A 17,975-nucleotide genomic window follows, 5' to 3' on the forward strand; every position below is an offset into this window, starting at 1 on the left:
GACATAGATAAGATCAAGAAGCATAATGGCTTCAGATATTTCTACAGCAATACAGAAAACCAGCAGGCAATTAGGCAATGACTTCAAAATCCTGAAGGAAAATATTTTCTAAATTAGATTTCTATACCAACCCAATGCCAAATAAATGGAGGGCAAAAAGTGTAGATATTTTCAGAAATAGATAATCTAAAAGTTTTTCCTGCTACATTCTCTTTCTCAGAAATCTACCAAAGAATGTGTCCCATTAAAGCTAGAAAGGAGAGCAAGAAAGAGAAATATATGACATACAAGACATGAAGGGTCAGTACAAGAGAAAGATGAAAGTGATCCCCAAGGTGATGTTGGATGGGGAGGTGTAAGATGACAAACGGACTAAATTGGATCATGTTTAAAATGTTTGGACAAGGAAAGTTTGGAATCCCACAAAAACAGTCACCCTTCCCTCTAAAACATACAAATGGGCATAATAAAAGTCAATAGAACGACATTATCTGTCCTGATGAGGTCCAAAGGATGCTGGTGTAAGGCCAAGTGTGAAAACCGAGACAACAAAAAATAGGCTCCTAAAATGAGTGGATTCACTAAGCCTGGTGATTCTTTTTTAGCCAATAAATTATCAAAAACCTTCTGACACCCACAGAAAAACACAATTTGAAACATAAGAGTGTTTATCCTATATATGCATGTATGTGCATAGAATATCTCTGGAAAAACACATCTGTTTGCCTCTGGGAAGAAGAACTCGGTGAAAGGGATACAAGGAAGACTCACTTTTCACCATTTACCTCTTTGTTTCTTTTGAATTTTATAACATATGTTCATATAGCCTACCCAAGATGAATAAAATAAATACACCCTTTGATCCAATAATTTCACTTCTAGGAATTTATCCTGATACATCTGCCCAGGTACTGCACAGGTACAAAGCGATGCGTGTGCCAAGTTATTTATTGCAGTGTCATTTTTAGCAGCAGAAGATTTGATATAATTTTATGTCCTTTGATAAAAAATTGGTAAAATAAATTATATATATCCATATGCTATGCATCCATAAAAGAGAATGAAAAAACTCATTATTTCCTGACAAAGAAAAAAATCTTCAACATATACTATTAAGTGCAAAAGATTAGGAGAACAAAAGCATGCTACCATTTAAGAAAATGTAAAACTACTTACATATACTTATGTTTACTTATGTACTATGTATGCTTATCTAGAAGGATATATAAGAAAATGATATCACTAGTTATTAGAGGGCAATTTAATGGTAGGAAAACAGAACGAGAGAGATATTTTCTGCCTATATTCTTCTCTACCTTCTGAATTTTAACCACGTAAATATATTACCTATGCAAAAAAAATGCACAAAATAAAAATCAAAACAAAGAAAAAGATATAAAAGGACAACTTAATAATATTTAAAATAAAAAAGGACACAACTACTGATACAGCAAAGAGGTAAACAATATAGATTATAGTCACTAATTTTATACCAATATGTGTTAAAATGTAGAGAAAATTCACAAATTCCTGGATAAATATAGCTTATCAAAACTGGCTCAAAAAAGAACAGAGAAACAATTACCATAAAGACATCAGGCCAGTAATTTTTAAACATTCCACAAAGAAAACACTGGTCTCATACTGTTTTACAAGTAAATTCTACCAAATATTCAAGGAACAATAAAACAAAAGATACATAAAGCAGGGATTTTTATCTGTTTTGTTCTGTGCCATATCTCCAATCTCCAGAGCCACTTCTGGCATATAGCAGACTTTCAGTTCATTTTATGAGGTTAGTATGAGCTTAATTCTGAAGACAGACATAAACGGTATGTGCATATAATATTTTCCTAAACCTAGTAAATGGCATCTTACCAGAAACCTGGAAGAACTATCACCTCAATAGAGACTTGTTAGAATTATTTTCTGTAGAATCAGTAATAGTATAGGGTTTCCTAATAAAAGAACTCCTGTTCAGCACCAAAGGAGAGCCTAGCCAGTACAATAGCATTAAAGAAAATAAAAGGTATAAAGATTGGAATGAGAGAAACAAAACTGTCATTATTCACAGATGGTCTGATTATCTATCTAGAAAACTCAAATGATTTTGCAGACAAATTATTAGAATTAATAAGAAAATTTGGCAGTGGCTAGACTAAAATCCATATACAAATATTGTACTTCCATATAACAATAATAAACTGAAAATATTTTTAAATATATTATTTTACACACCATAAAAATATATAAGGTGCCTGGACATAAATACGTATATCAAAACACGAGCAATGTTTTCATGGAGAAAGTATAAACCAAAAGTGAAAGACAATAATGAGAACTACATAAATGGAAATTTATAGCATATTCGTAGATAAGGATACTCTCTATCATGAGAATTTCAGTTGTCCTATATTTTATATATACATTCATGCAAGCTCAATTAAAACATCAGCAGTCTTTCAAGTAAGGTTATAAGTGACTCCAAAATTCACATGGAAATGGAAAAGAAAATACAGAAGAGACCCCAAGGAGCCCAGAAAAAATCAAAAGTCAAGGAAGACTTGAACTAAACTATCAGCCAACTTGACCTAATTGATATCTACAGAACTTTCCACCTTACAAAAGGAACAGAGGAAACAAATTAAAAAATATAATAATAAGAGGGCAGACTTAAGTCTACTATGTAATTACTCTAAATATAAATGGTCCAAATACACTAGTCACAAGACAGAAATGGGCAGAGTGGATTAAAAAAAAAAATTACCCAACTATATGCTGCCTACAACAAACTCATGTCAAACACAACAACATAGGTAGGTTGAAAGTAAGAGAATAGAAAAAAAATGTATCATGCTAATGTTAATCAAAAAGTAAACTGGGTTAACTGAGTTAAAAGTAAAACAATGAAAAAAGATATGAATGACTTAGAATAAAATATATAACGTAGTTATGTTAATACCATAAAACAGGACTTCAGAACAGACTATTATCATGAATTAAGAGGGACATTTTTTAATGGTAATAACCTCTTCAAGAAGACAGAACAATCCTGCATGTGCATGCGCCTAATAACAGAGCCTCAAAGTTCATGAAGTGACAACTGACAGAATTGAAAGGAGAAATAGACAAACCCGTAATTAGAATTGGAAACATCAGCCCTCTACAATTAAGTTTTAAACAGTTTCTAAACATAAATAAAGAAACTAAGAGAAAACTGAATAGAAATCTTTTACAAAAATGATTCAAGAGAAGCTGATAGACACAGAAGAGAAAGGAGAGCCAATGTACACATAATTCAGAATTTGTACCACGGAACACACCAAATGGTGCAGAATAAACGCTTTTTAAAATCCTTCATGAATGAGAAATTCTTGAACATGCAGACTGGCATTATCCAAACAAAAATATTAACTTATCTACAGGGGATTAGAAACCCACATTATCCTGAATGCCTTCACAGCAATAGTCAGTGCCAAAAGACAAGGAAACATGACTCATGGCTTTTTACTTTGTATTAGTCTGTGAAGCTTGAAGTAAAAAATAAAAGTATATATCTTATTTACAGCTTTATGGAGAAATAGAATGAACTATGGAGAACGTGCACTATGCTGTTAGAATTCTGGGACCCAGGTGCCAGATTTCTCATTTACTCTCTGTATCCTCGAGCAAGCTACTTGAATTGTCCTAACTCAAGGTGAAAACTGTGTGGAAATCACAGTCTCAGAGGTATCGTGATGGCCTGGCTGCCAAGATTGGCCCTGAGGAGCAGGACAATGGTTCCATATCCAGTACTTAAAAGGAGTAGTGAGACCAGCAATGATCCAGGCGAATGCCCCATACTAGGAAGATCTAATCTGGTGAGCAAAGAAAATGCTTCCAGCTGAGGTGGGCAGGTATGGGCTATGACTGAATGGCAATATAAAGTGGTTAAGAACATGGACTTTGGGGTCAAACCTTTGTGGATTTGAATCTGAAGTCTGCCACCTTACTGTGTGACCTTAGGTAAATCACGTAACTTCTCTAAGCCTCACTTTCCTCATTTGTAAATTAAAGATAATAATCCTACTCTAATAAAATTAAGTTTCATATTGTTTGCAAAACACCCATAAGAGTGCTTGGTACAGAGTTGGCACTTAATAAATTGTAGTTGTCATTATTTAACAAGTTCTAGGCCTACCCAGATGTGGGCCAAAGACTTCTGCTAAGTGTCCTTCCCTAGCTCGTGTTGACTTAGAAATGAACAGGGTTGAGCCTGTCGGAGAAAGGCATTCCTTATGCCTCTGTAAAGAGCTAGGTAAGGCAGGGAGCAGAAATAGTGCCTCTTAGCTTCAATTTTGTCATCTCTACAATGAAAGGATTTGACCAGAAAATCTCTAAGGACCTCATAGCTCATAGTTCTAAAACTCTTTGATCTGTGAACCAAATCTAATGTGTATTCTATGTTTAGAATTGATATATTGTTAGATCAGCTGGGAATTGCTAAAATCATATCATCTATTGATTTATATAAAGGGTTATGGTGAATGACCTTGGATAAAGAATATAATCTAAAATGGTATTTGTAACATCAAATGGAGTGTAAAGATTTAATGGCTTACCCTTTGGACTGAGGACCTCTTAGACTCATATATTCTTACAGTTTAAAGGGATCTTAAAGCCAACTTGTCAAACCTTCCAACCGTTGGAGAAACCACTTCTACTGCAGCCCTACAATGCTCACAACCTGGCTTGACTATATCTTCTGACAGGGACCTCACTGCTTCACAGATGCCTTTTCCAATTTTTTGGAATCCTATTATTGAAGCATTCTTTTATGTTTGAGCCCAAAACTTTTTTGAGGCCAAAACTTTTCCTTCTTGAACATAATGGTCCTCCATATTTGAAGCAACTATCAAGCTTCCCCTCAATCTCTTTTCCAGGCTATACATCCTTAATCACTTAGTCATTCTCCATATAAGTTTCCAGAACCCACAGCACCCTGCCTGCCTTCCTCAAGGCCACTTTGAAGCTAGCTAAAATGTAGTCCCTGGATTAAGTACAGTACTCCAAATGTGGTGCAAGAAGAAACACTCATCCCCAGTATGTGGGACACAATGCCCTTCTTATTGCTGTCAAAGACTTGAATAGACATTTCTCCAAAGGCAGCATACAAACAACCAACAGGAATATGAAAAAAATGCTCATCACCACTAGTCATCACGGAAATGCAAGTCAAAACCACAATAAGATATTACTTCACACCTGTCAGGATGGTTATTATCAAAAAAACAGATGACAGCAAGAGTCAGCAAGGATGTGGAGAAATGGGAACCCTCATGCACTATTGGGAGAAATGCAAAATGGTGCAGCTGCTTTGGTAAACAGTATGGAAGTTCCTCAAAAAATTAAAAGTAGAACTACTCTATGATCCAGAAATCCCACTTCTAGGTATTCAAAAGAAATGAAATCAGGACCTCAAAGAGATAATAGCTTTCCTATGTTCATTGCAGTATTATTTGCACTCACAAGAGGTGGAAATAACCTAAATGTTCATTGACAGATGAATGGATAAAGAAGATGTAGTATATACACATAGCACAATACCATTCAGCCTTAAAAAAGAAGGAAATTCTCAGGAGCTGGCACCATGGCCTAGTGGTTAAGTTTGGCATGTTCAGCTTTGGCGGTCTGGGTTCAGTTCCCAGGTATGGACCTACACCACTCATTGGTGACCATGCTGCGGCAGCAACCCACATACAAAATAGAGGAAGATCGGCATGGGTGTTAGCCCAGGGTGAATCTTCCTTAACAGAAAAAAAAGAGAGAAATTCTGCCATATGTGACAAAATGGATGAACCTTGAGGACATTATGGTAGGTAAAATAAACCAGTCACAGAAAGACAAATATTGCAAGATTCCAATTATATGATGTATCTAAAATAGTCAAACTCATAGAATCAGAGTGAAATGGTGGTTACCACGGGGTGGGGGAAGTGGGGGGAAATGGGGAATTACTAATCAATAGGCATAAAGTTTCAGTTAAGCAAGCTCTAAGACCTGCTGTATATCTCTGAACCTATCATCAACAATAATAACTGTGTACTTAAACATTTGTTAAAAGGACAGATCTCATGTTAAGTGTTCTTACCACAATAAAATAAATTCTTTAAAAAATGGAATCATACAGTGAGAAAAAAGAAGAGGTTTTGTGTTCGGGAAGCCCTACTTCATGGTAGACTCACGTAATAATCAGTAGTTTGGCCATGTTGCCCTCATCTACAAAACAAGAGTTTAGCCTACAAGATCAATGGTTTCACTTCTTTTTTTAAAAAAATTATGTGAACTCTTACTTCAAATTAAACTGTGTATGGATCACCAACAAGGACACGGAACCACGGACGTGTGCTGGTTTACTTGCCCCATTTGATCCCTGCCCACTCGGTGCCCCATCCTGTTCCTCCCTGAGGGGTCTGTAAGGCAATGCCCAGAAAGCCCTAGGAATCCATGGACAGCCCGATCTCTCAGCTTCTTTCAAGCTTGAATATTCTAAAATTCTCACTGAAAAAACTTCCCATATGAATACAGTATAGTGGTTACCAATGTCAGTTCAAATCCCAACTTTACCATTTTATGGATATACGACGTTGGGGAAACTTTGGTGCCTGTTTCCTCATCTGTAGAATAGGGGGAATAATTGTCTTAACTCACAGGGGTGTTCTGAGGATTAAAGGACTTATCTCACACAGAGCCCTCAGAATAGTACGTGGTCCTTATTTAGCTTCACATCAGCTGCCAGCTCAAGCTTCCCTAATCTTGATTCACCTCATACAATTTCTGAACCTAAACTCAGGACATTAAGCTTTTCTATATTTAAATTTTTTCTTCTTGATATGGACTCAGCAATTAGGATTCAGGCACAAGATAATTTTGAATCTTGATTCCCTCCTCGTCTCCTTAGCTCTCTCTCCCAGGACTCGGCAGCTGCATTTTTGATAAGCAAACCACCTGTGCCTTCGTCCAGGTCACCAGTCTCTTCCTAGAGATCAAATCTGACTTTACTGAGTGGCTATGGCTAGAAAGACAACATGGCAATACTTAGCCAGTGTGCATGTGGATATCATAAATGTCCTGTTTAGGTAAAACTTGCTAAATTCCAATTTGGACTTCCAGATGTCAGAAATTCTGAAAATGAGGCATAAATAAGCATTTTATTTATCACAATGAATTAGAAGTATATAAGACTCTAATAAGAAGTATATGGAGACTAGTAATTACCTAAACTTTGAAGTAGCCCAATCAATTTTTTGAATTGCTTAGAAACTAAGGAAAATGTGAGAACCACAAGTGATCAGCTAGAAACTGTTAAGAAAATTTCTAAGAGAAGAAATGAGCTTTTGCTTCTTTACCAGTCTCCAGGGCTCTATTCAATTCAAAAACCTCTCTTAGCACTGACACCATAAATCTCAGCTCCCTAACATGGCTCACAGCATTTTTTACAACTCTGACCCACCTGCCTCTCTCACCACTATTCCAGTCACAGAAAATTTGCTCTCCTTTCCCTGAACATACCATACACTCTCATAATTGTGCCATCTGACGTGCTAGTCCTTCTGCCCATTAATATTTCCCTCCTTTCCTCTCTGTGGCAAACTTTCATCCATTCCTATAGACCCGGGTCAAATGTCACTTCTTCTGTGAAATTAACTCCAATTCCCAAATCCTCACTCTTTCTTCTGAGTTTCCCACTGAATTCTGTAATTCCTCTTTCATAGCCCTGGAAACGTTCTATTGTGATCAATCATCTCCAAGTGTGTCCCATTGGCAACAGGTCACTGGCAGACATTGTATATCTCAACTAACGCCCTCAGCTTCAGGCATATTGCAGAACTTCAGATGTTACAGGCCTTACCTACCGTGAATAGCATTGTGTCTGTGGGAAAATGTGAACAGAGTTACAAATAGCAGAATTTCAAATTAACTTTGGGAACACAAGCCTGTCACTTAAAGGCCTAAAGGGGAAGATAGCCTGGTACGTTCAAGGACATCAGCGAGGCAATGTAGCTGAAGTGAGAAGAGCAAGGATGCAAGGATGAGAAGAGAAACAACCAGAAGCCAACTCACGCCGAGCCCTGTAGGTGAACATAAGGACTTTGGGTTTTAGTCTGATGAGATGGGAATCCAATGAGAGCAATAAGCAGAAGAGTGATATGATCTGATTATATTTTCATAGGGTCCGTCTGGCTGCTTTGATAAAAATAGGTTTGGGGTAGACAGAGAGGACAAAGACAGAAGTTAAGATACCAGCTAGGAAGTCACTGCAATAACACACGTGAGACGTGATGGGAGTGGTGAGAAATGGTCAAATTTTAGAAAAATTTGCCAGGATTTTCTGACGCATCAGACGAAGGTTGTAAGAGACGGGAAAGTCAAGGCTTATAATTAAGATTTTTTTTATCTTAGCAATTTAAAGACTGAAGCTACATTAACTGAAATGGAGAAAAGTGTAAGAGAAGCTGGTTTGGAGAAAGAGCCAAACCAGCTTTGGAGACTTTAAATTTGCAATCCCTATTAAACATCCAAGTGGAGATGTCAAGGAGGCTATAGGATATATGGGGCTGGATCAGGAAAGACATCTGGGCTGGAGATAAGGATTTGGATGATATCAGCAGAGACGCAAATTAAAGCCATTTATCTGGACTAAATCACCTATGGAGTAACTATAGAAAGAAAAAAGAAGTCCAAGAGCTGAGCACTGGGGTACTCCAATATTTAGAAGACAAGAAAATGAGGAGAAACCAGGGAAAAGAAAAAAAAGAAAAAAGACCAAGAAGGAGCATTTAAAAGGTGGTGGGAAAACCAGGCAAGTGTGGTAATTGGAAGCCAAGAAGAGAAAGAGTTTCACAGAGAAGAGAGTGAACAGCTGTGTGTCAGGTGCTGTTGAGATTTTAAGCAAGATGAAGACTGAGAATAACCATTGGATTTAGCAACATGGAAATCAAGGGTGACCCTGACAAGAACAGTTTCAGGAGCGTAGTGGTGGTGAAGGCCTGAGTGGGGTAGATTCAGGAGAGAAGAAGAGGAGAGAAGTTAAAGTAACTAAAGAAATTTAAGACATATTGAAGTAACGAGAAGGAGATAATAGAGAGTTAACTAGAATGGGAATTGAGGTCAAGAAAGGTTTTCTTTCTTCCTTTGAGGATGGGAGAAACAATGGTTTGTATGCAGTAGAGAGGGGAATATTCAGTAGAAAATATTCAGCAGAGAGGGGAAAATTCATGATGGAGGAGAGATGGGGAGAACAGCCAGACTGATGTCCTTGAACAGGCTTTACGGAATACAGTAGCATAAGCTACGTGGGAGCAGGGCTATGGGCAGGATATGGAAGCTGGTCAGATACTGGGAAAGCCACATAAGCAAGTTACCAACCAAGGTTACAGAACAAAGGCAAGGATCAGGGCTAAGGTTGAAGCTGGAGACCAAGTCAGGAGCATGCAGCCCAAGCACAAGCAAACAGGAGGAGCAGAGTCAGAGGAGCAATCTGAGACTACATCCTGGAGGTTGCTATGAAGTCAAGGCAAAGGAAACAAGAATGCACGCACTGTAGGACCCATGACACTGCACAGAGAGCATTCTGCTATGCCAAGACTCCTTTTGAGGGCCTGCAATCCTTTCCCATGGATTTTCATCCTCTGGTTCCTGAATCTGAGCACCAATATACCCTTTTTAAGAGAGTGCCTTTATCATTATTTTAATGAAGAGTTATATTTGTAGACAAAAAGTATTACTGAATGTGTAAGGTACTAAAAGCTCTGAAAATCACTTGGCTAGTCCAGAGATTCTCATCAATGCTTCCAAAACCCAGAGAAGAAATCATGCAGTGATAAATATCAGGAGGGCAGACTGTGGTCACCAAACCATTTTCAACTTCCCAGGCACTCACCTTACTACCGTTTCTGTCTTCATGCGTCTATCTATGGACACTGAAATGTCGGAGAAGCAAGAAGGAAACGGTTTGAGTCCCTGAGTCCCTGGAAGACGATAGCACAGGAGGGCTATCTCCTGTGTCAGATCCCGATGAAAACGAGAAATAAATCTTTGTTGTATTAAGTCGCAGCCACTTATTTTTTCCCACAGCATAGCCTAACGTGACCCTGACTTCAATAAAGACACACCACTTTAGCAGAGGTAACCAGTTGGCCTATAAAATGCTAATCCTTTAAGTCACAGCAAGCATCACAGATGCTTAAATAACAAGTTCCCTTAGGACATAAAACATAATTTGATCCACAACAATTTGGTTTCCACACAGCACATCTGGTTTTCAGGAATACATCTATGTAAATTGAGTTACCTCTATGATGATGTTGTATTTGCATCTGAGGAACTGGAAAGACAAGACTGACTGCAGGTTAAATAAAAAATGCCTAGGTCTAGCTTGATTTGCTCTGCAAACTCCTGTGATAACGTATGTAAACACCCTGTCGGCAATTAGATTCTAAATTCTTCTTCACCGTAACGATCCAGGTGTCATTGGAATGATGGTTTTAAAAAAAGGCATTTTCCTACATCAGGTTACAGCATATTTTTTTCCTTTTTTAATTAAACCTCTGCACAGTGAATAATGCACCTGATTTAGACATTCAAATCTTTCCAGAACCCTCCAACTCAGCTAAGAGAGCCAGTGTAGCTGATTCAGGCAACTGTGTTGCTTTATAAAATACTGTCCCCAAAGAGTCCTTTATAGCCACTCAGAGCCAGCATAGAGTCAATTATTAAGGTTTCTACCTGTATTGCTCAGTCTGCACTTTCCACCTTAGCACTGTCCCTATTAATCTGCTCGGGAACTAATTGCTATTTTTGATGCTGGGGTAGGAATTGTTGAGGTGTCCCTTTGGATTTTCTTTGCTTGCATAACATTGGAGGAGGAGAACAGAAACAGTAGCAGCAGGCTGACGTTTAGGTTTGGACCATGCCTCCTAAGCCAGATGTTGAAGAGAGGGTCGCTGGAATGTGTCCTGCATCACGAACCTCATATTGAAAGTACTTTGTCCTCCATTGATAAAATGACAGCATTTATTAACCAGAATTTATCTCTACTGGTACTTTTATCACCAGCAGTAAATTTCTATAACAGCATCACTGTCCCAAATATTTGTTAAAGCTTAAACAGTTTCAAATATGTGCTCCTGTATTTCATTTATAGCTGTTTCCAAAAATGCACCATTCAGTGTTACAGCTTATGCCTCCTGTCATATTTCACATTTTGGTTTATGCTTTGGTAGATTTCATGGTGATCTCTTTTTAACCAAAAAAAAAATTTGCTTTAGGGAAGAAGATACGTTTTCTTTAAACAGTCAGGCTGCAGAAAGTGTCCTATATCATGAAACCTTTCCACTGGCCTACATATCAGCAGTGGATCCTGCAGACATTTAGAAAATTTCTGTGCCTCTTAATTCTCATAGAGGTTGGTTGCATTCTCTCATGACCTCATTTCACAAAAGCAACTGTGGTATGGTGGGAGGCATGCTGGACCTGGACTCAGTTTACCTGGCTCTACATCCTGACTCTGCCGCTTGCAAACTTTGTAACTTTGGACAAATCATTTGGCTTCTCTGAGCCTTATCATCCCCATCTGTGAATTGGGGCTAAGAATACTTGTCCACAGGGCTATTCTAAGGAGTCAATACAGTACCCAGGTACCAGAGCCTACCACTGAGCCTGGCACAGAATAGGCAACCAAGATTCATTATTAGAATCTCCAGGGCACACGCAATCCAGCTGGCATGAGATCACATGAGTCAATTAGTTACATGGAGTCCCCTAAGGTGAAGTGATATGGAGAACTCCAACCAATTTAAGATGCTCTGATCATTAAAGATTTACAGGAGATACCCAACCTCCTGGCTTATCCTTCATCAATACAAGTCCTATAGTTCAACTTGCTACTATTTCATCTCTAAACTTTTTATTTTTACCCTCCCCACCAAGGATCAGCCCTGTGGGTCCCCACCAGAGTTCTGGCTTCCTGTCTCTCCCTACCACCTATTCCTCACTCAGCGCCAACAGAGCACAAGAGGCTCCCAGCAAGACCTTGCTTTTAACTCAGAGATGCAAGTGTTTGGGACTGAGGTGATGATGGTGCCAATCTATTTTCTCTTCCTCGGACACTTGGCTTGGAGGAATCCATGTTTGGAGTACAGGAGAGTCTCCTCCAAACACTCCCTATAAGAACCCACTGGCTGCCAAGCTTGGGGGCTGGAAGGAACCCCTCAGGTTCAGGGCCAATAGTGACATTGAGCCTGCAGAAAAGCTCAGAAAGAGCGCTGTATCACTGATCCCTCCCCCTTTCAACCTACAGGCAAGTGCTTCTGGGGCAGAAAGCACTTTGAAATAGCAAACATGAGCCTTTGGTCCAATCTGTACCTAGCTGACATACAATCCCCTAACCCAACTAGTGCCCATGGGCAGCAGGGGACTTCATCTAAATCAGCTTGAATAACTCTTCTCTCCCTCTCACCATTTTTGGCCTTCTAGGTGAGTGGCTTTCAAACTCTGTTGACTGTAACCCGTATTTAAGAAATACATTTTACTTTGCAACCCAGTATTCACACACTCATGCATGCACACACACACACACACACACACACACAACTATTGAAAATGTTATACAACAATTCTTGCCCTTACTGTGTACAATGTGCGTTATTTTCCACTCAATTATATTTTATTTCATTTTTTAATACTAGTCATGACCTATCAAATTAATTTTAGGACTCACTAATGAGTCACAGTCTGTAGTTTTAAAAACACTGATCCAGGTATTTAATAAGGAGCTAGTCGTTTGGAAAAGGAGTAAAAGAGGATCATACTTTAAAGTATATGGAAGGTTTGAGTTTTTTTAAAAGTATATGAACAGTTCTGGTAAGAAAGAAAAGATGTCCTTTCCCCTATTCCTCCCACTAAATACAACAGCTCTAGGAATTATATATAAAATAATTATATATAAAATAAACATAAGAAGACTCTGAAAAATGGAGAGAAGAATGAAGACCGGCTAGGGAATATGGGATCCAAAGAATGACATACTGCTGAACTCTCGGTTTTCTGTTTGCCTCATATATCTCAGACTTAGAGATGAAGAAGCTTGCAACCTGGAAATACCAGTAAGTGCAGCAGAAGTCGACTCTCTCTAAACAAAGGACCAAGAAAAGGGAGGCCTACAGAGACAGAAAACTTTTAGACAATAACCACTCTATGACAAACCCCACAGGTAAAACTGTGGCCCCATCCCCACCCATGCCAGCAAAGGCTGAATGGAAAGCCTAGACCAGGCTATAAAGAGGCACCCTAACCCGCCCAGCGTGGTGATGTCAGAGAAGGCTGAGTAGGGAGCTGGAACTTCCATCCCTGTTGGACAGTAACGAGTTCCTCTCACCTGTCTACAGTGTCATCAGACACATTGTGAGGAGCCTGGGCTTCCACCTCCACCCAGCAGGACCAAGGCATTCCTCCCCTTCCCCACTGGGGTAGTGTCAGAGGAAGCCTAGTGGAGAGTCAGGACTTCCACCACGGCCTAGCGGTAAGAGGACACCCCAGTGTGGTGCCAGTAGAGATCATGTGAGGGCCAGAAATGAGGAACTTCTATTTCTCACAGCCAGAGAGGTATCAGAGGGAAGCCAGAACTTCCGCTGCTGCCCAGCATTAACAAGGGGCCTCCTCCTCAGCTGTCAATGGAGGTTAAGGGGGGGACCTGAACTCCCACCTCCATATGGCAGTAATGAGTTGGTGAACCTCCTTCCCTTCCAGGGGGATTTCATAAGAAATCAAGTAAAACCAAGAGTTTTGTTTCTGTTTTTTTTTTTTTTTTTTTTTTTTGAGGAAGTTTAGCCCTGAGCTAACTGCTGCCAATCCTCCTCTTTTCACTGAGGTAGACTGGCCCTGAGCTGACATCCATGCCCATCTTCCCCTACTTTATATGTGGGACGCCTACCACAGCATGGTGTGCCAAGCGGTGTGATGTCCGCACCTGGGATCCGAACCGGTGAATCCCGGGCCACCAAAGTGGAATGTGCTCACTTAACTGCTGCATCGCCAGGCTGGCCCAACCAAGAGTTTTAATATAACCTAGAGTCTCATAAAATAATACCCAAAAGGTCAGCCTAAGTTGAAAATCATTCATCATGCAAAGAAACAGGAAGATATCAAACTGAATGAAAAAAATAATTAATATATGCCATCATTATTTGATAAATATTTTAAAGCAGCCATCAAAAATATGCTTCAATTATCAATTACAAACGTGCTCAAAACAAATGAACAATGAAACTCTAGACAAAGAAATAGAAAGTCCCAACAAATAAACAGAAGATATAAAGAACCAAACGGAAATTTTAGAATGGAAAAATATAATAACCAAATTTAAAAATTCAACAGCAGAATGAATAAGGCAGAGGAAAGAATCAGTGAAGTGGGAGACAGAACAATAGAAGTTACACAATCTGAACAGAGAAAAAATAGATTTAAAGAAAAAGAACAGAGACTCAGGGACTTGTGGGACTATAAAAAAAAATATCCAGTATAAATGTAATTGGAGTCTCAGGAAAGAAGAGAGTAGCATGAAAAAATATTCAGAGAAATAATGGCTGAAAAGTTCACCAAGTAGGCAAAGAATACAAACCTGCAGATTCAAGAGGCTAAGTAATATACCATCACTTAGCTAAGTAATAAGTGTGTTTTATCCCAGAAATGAAAGGGTGGTTCAACATAAGGAAATCAATCAATGTAGTACACCACATTAACGGAATAAAGAAAAAACAAGAAGGATAATTATCTCAATTGATGCAGAAAAAGCATTTGACAAAATCCAACATCCTCTCATTATAAATATGCTCAGAAAACTAGGAACAAAAAGGAACTTTCTCACCACGGTAAAGGGCTTTATGAAAAACCTGCAACTAACATCATACCCAATGGTGAAAGTCTGAAAGACAATTCTCCCTAGGATTAGGACCAAGACAAGGATTTCACTACTGCTGTTTTACATTGTATTAGAGGTTCTAGTCAGAGCAATTAGGCAAAAAAAAAGAGATGAAAGACAGCTAAATTGTAAAGAAAGAAGTAAAATTATCTGTATTTGCAGATAATCGTATATACAGAAAATTCTAAGAACCCACAAGAAAGCTACTATAACTAACAAACGATTTAAACAAAATTACAGGGTACAAGACCAAGCCACAAAAATCAGTTGTGTTTCTATACACCAGCAATAAACAATCCAAAAAGAAAACAATTCCATTATAATAGCATCTAAAAGAATAAAATATCTACAAATAAATTTAACCAAGGTAATGAGAGACTATTTTATACACTGAAAACTGCAATGCATTGTTGAAAAAAATTAAAGAAAACCTAAATAAATGGAAATACGTCCCATGTTCATGAACTGGAAGATTTAATGTGTTAAGAGGTCAACACTCCCCAAAGCACTCTACAGATTCAACACAAATTCTTTCAAAATTCCAACAGCTTTTTTTCACAGAAATTGAAAAATCTATCCTCAAATTCACATGGAATTGCAAAGGACCCTGGAGAACCAATCTTGAAAAAGCAAAAGAAAGTTAGAATACTCACATTTCTCAATTTCAAAATTTACTACAAACTTACAGTAATCAAACAGTGTAGTACTGGCATAATAATAGACATATAGACCAATTGACAGTCCAGAAATAAACCAATACATATAATGCCAATTGATTTTTCACAAGGGTATCAAAACCACTCAATGGGAAAAGAATATCTTCCACAAATGATGCTGGGGCAACTGGATTTCCACATGCCAAAGAAAGAAGTTTGACTCCCAACCTCACACCACATAAAAACGTTGACTCAAAATGAATGAACAACCCAAATATAAGAAGTAAAACCATAAAACTCTCAGAAGAAAACAGAAGGCTAAATCTTCATGACTTTGGATTTGGCAATGGATTCTTATTTATGACATGAAGAGCATGAGCAACAAAAGAAAAAATAGATAAATTGGTCTTTATCAAAATTAAGAAGTTTTTGCCTCACAGAACATCATCAAGAAAGTTATAAAAGCAAAAACGCCTTTGACTTCCAGTTTCTGGCCCAGCATGCAATAAGCTTGTAAGTTTCCACTGCATCCTAACAGCAAGTAAAAATGCTGAATCAACTGGAAAATCAACAGCTCTTCTTAGATCCATGAGAGAAGTCAGGTCACAGGACAAACCACTGCCCCTAAAACTGCAGAGATTAACAGGTGGAAACAGAGAATTACAAGTCACCTGAGCAGAAATCCGTGAGCTTAAACCTCCAAAGGAGCCACTGCTTGAGCAAGAAAACAACTGTAATTGATAACTGCTAGAGGTTCAGTGTGCATAACTCTGAGAGTCAAAACCTCCAAGGGGACACGTTCATGGCAGGGTTAGGGCACACGTTTGTCAGTTTTACCTCCAGGAGTTTGACTCGGTTCTCACAGTGAATATTGAAGAAAAAATCTGCTTGTGTTTCCAGTAGGGGGAAGGCAAAAGGAACCATTTTGAAAAATGCCAGAACATTCTATTCTCAACAAGGTGTGCCCTCAGGAGAAATTATTTAACCAGAGCCTAAACTGTTGTGGTTTTTATCAGAGCCTAACTGACCTGGGGGAAAGGAAATATTAAAAGTAGCAAAGTTTAGCCTTCTACATGGAGAAAGGGAAATACTCAACACTGGACCCCTCTAATCTTCCTCACGAGAGATGAGAAGTATCCAACTCCAGCACATTCTAACCATCCTGTCTCACCTAAGGGCAGTGGAGTGGAGGTGGGGAGGGGGGTGGCAAGAAGCATACATGAAGTTCACAGTCCAGAGGAACTAAAACTCACTAAAAGGTTGAAACCTAATCATAAAACTATAGAACATTTCCCTTCTACCAACACCACATCACTAAAAACCTATTTTACAGCACTCTCTTTCACCCACTACATCATATCTGGCTATCAAGAAAAAATTACCAGACATAGTAAAAGGCAAGAAACACAGTTTGAAGAGACAGACCAAGCATCAGAATCAGATTCAGATATGGAAGAGACATTGGAATTATCAGACCAGGAATTTAAAACAACTATGATTAATATGATAAGGGCTTTAACAGATAGAGATAACAGCATGCAAGAACAGAAGGGAAATGTAAACAGAGAGATGGAAATTCTAGGAAAGAATCAAAAAGAGATGCTAGAGATCAAAAACACTAACAGAAATGAAGAATGCCTTTGATGGGCTTATTGGTAGATTGGAACATAGCTGAAGAAAGAAACTCTGAGCTTGAGGATATCTCAACAGAAACTTCCAAAACAAAAGCAAACGAGAAAAAAAAGACTAAAAAAAAGCAGGACAGAATATCCAAGAAATGTGGGACAACTACAAAAGGTGTAATGCATATGTAAGGCGAATACCAGAAGAAGAAGAAAGAGAGAAAGAACAGAAGAAATATTTGAAACAACAGTGACTGAGAATTTCCTCAAATTATTGTCAGATGCCAAACCACAGATCCAGGAAGCTCAGAAAACACCAAGCAAGATACATACAAAAAGAAAAAATGGCACCTAAGCATATGATTTTCAATCAAGAGAAAATAAAAAATAAAGAAAAAATCCTGAAAGAAGGCAGAGGGAAAAAAACACCTTACCTTTGGAAAATCGAAGATAAGAATTACATCGGACTCCTCCCCAGAAACCATGCAAGCAAGAGGAGAGTGGAGTAAAATATTTACACTGTTGAGAGAAAAAATAAACACCAACTTAGCACTCTATACCCTGCAAAATTAGCCTTTAAAAGTGAGGGAGAAATAAAGACATTCTCAAATGAACACAAATTGAGAGAAGTTGTTGTCAATAGATCTGCCTCACAGGAAATGTTAACAGAAGTTCTTTGGAGAGAAGGAAAATGAAAAAGGTCAGAAACTCAAATCTACATAAAGAAAGGAAGGGCAT

General features: G+C 38.4%; 1 long non-coding RNA gene across 1 annotated transcript in view; it reads right to left on the bottom strand.

Annotated features, from left to right (window-relative positions):
- LOC139078901 (uncharacterized) overlaps positions 1–17,975 on the bottom strand; it is a 134,357-nt gene that overhangs the window by 98,959 nt on the left and 17,423 nt on the right. Inside the window, exon 3 of the long non-coding RNA XR_011532085.1 lies at positions 17,672–17,756. This is a non-coding gene — a long non-coding RNA (uncharacterized lncRNA). The remainder of the gene's footprint in view (positions 1–17,671; positions 17,757–17,975) is intronic.

Source organism: Equus przewalskii, chromosome 23, assembly GCF_037783145.1.
Source record: "Equus przewalskii isolate Varuska chromosome 23, EquPr2, whole genome shotgun sequence".
Taxonomy (NCBI): domain Eukaryota; kingdom Metazoa; phylum Chordata; class Mammalia; order Perissodactyla; family Equidae; genus Equus; species Equus przewalskii.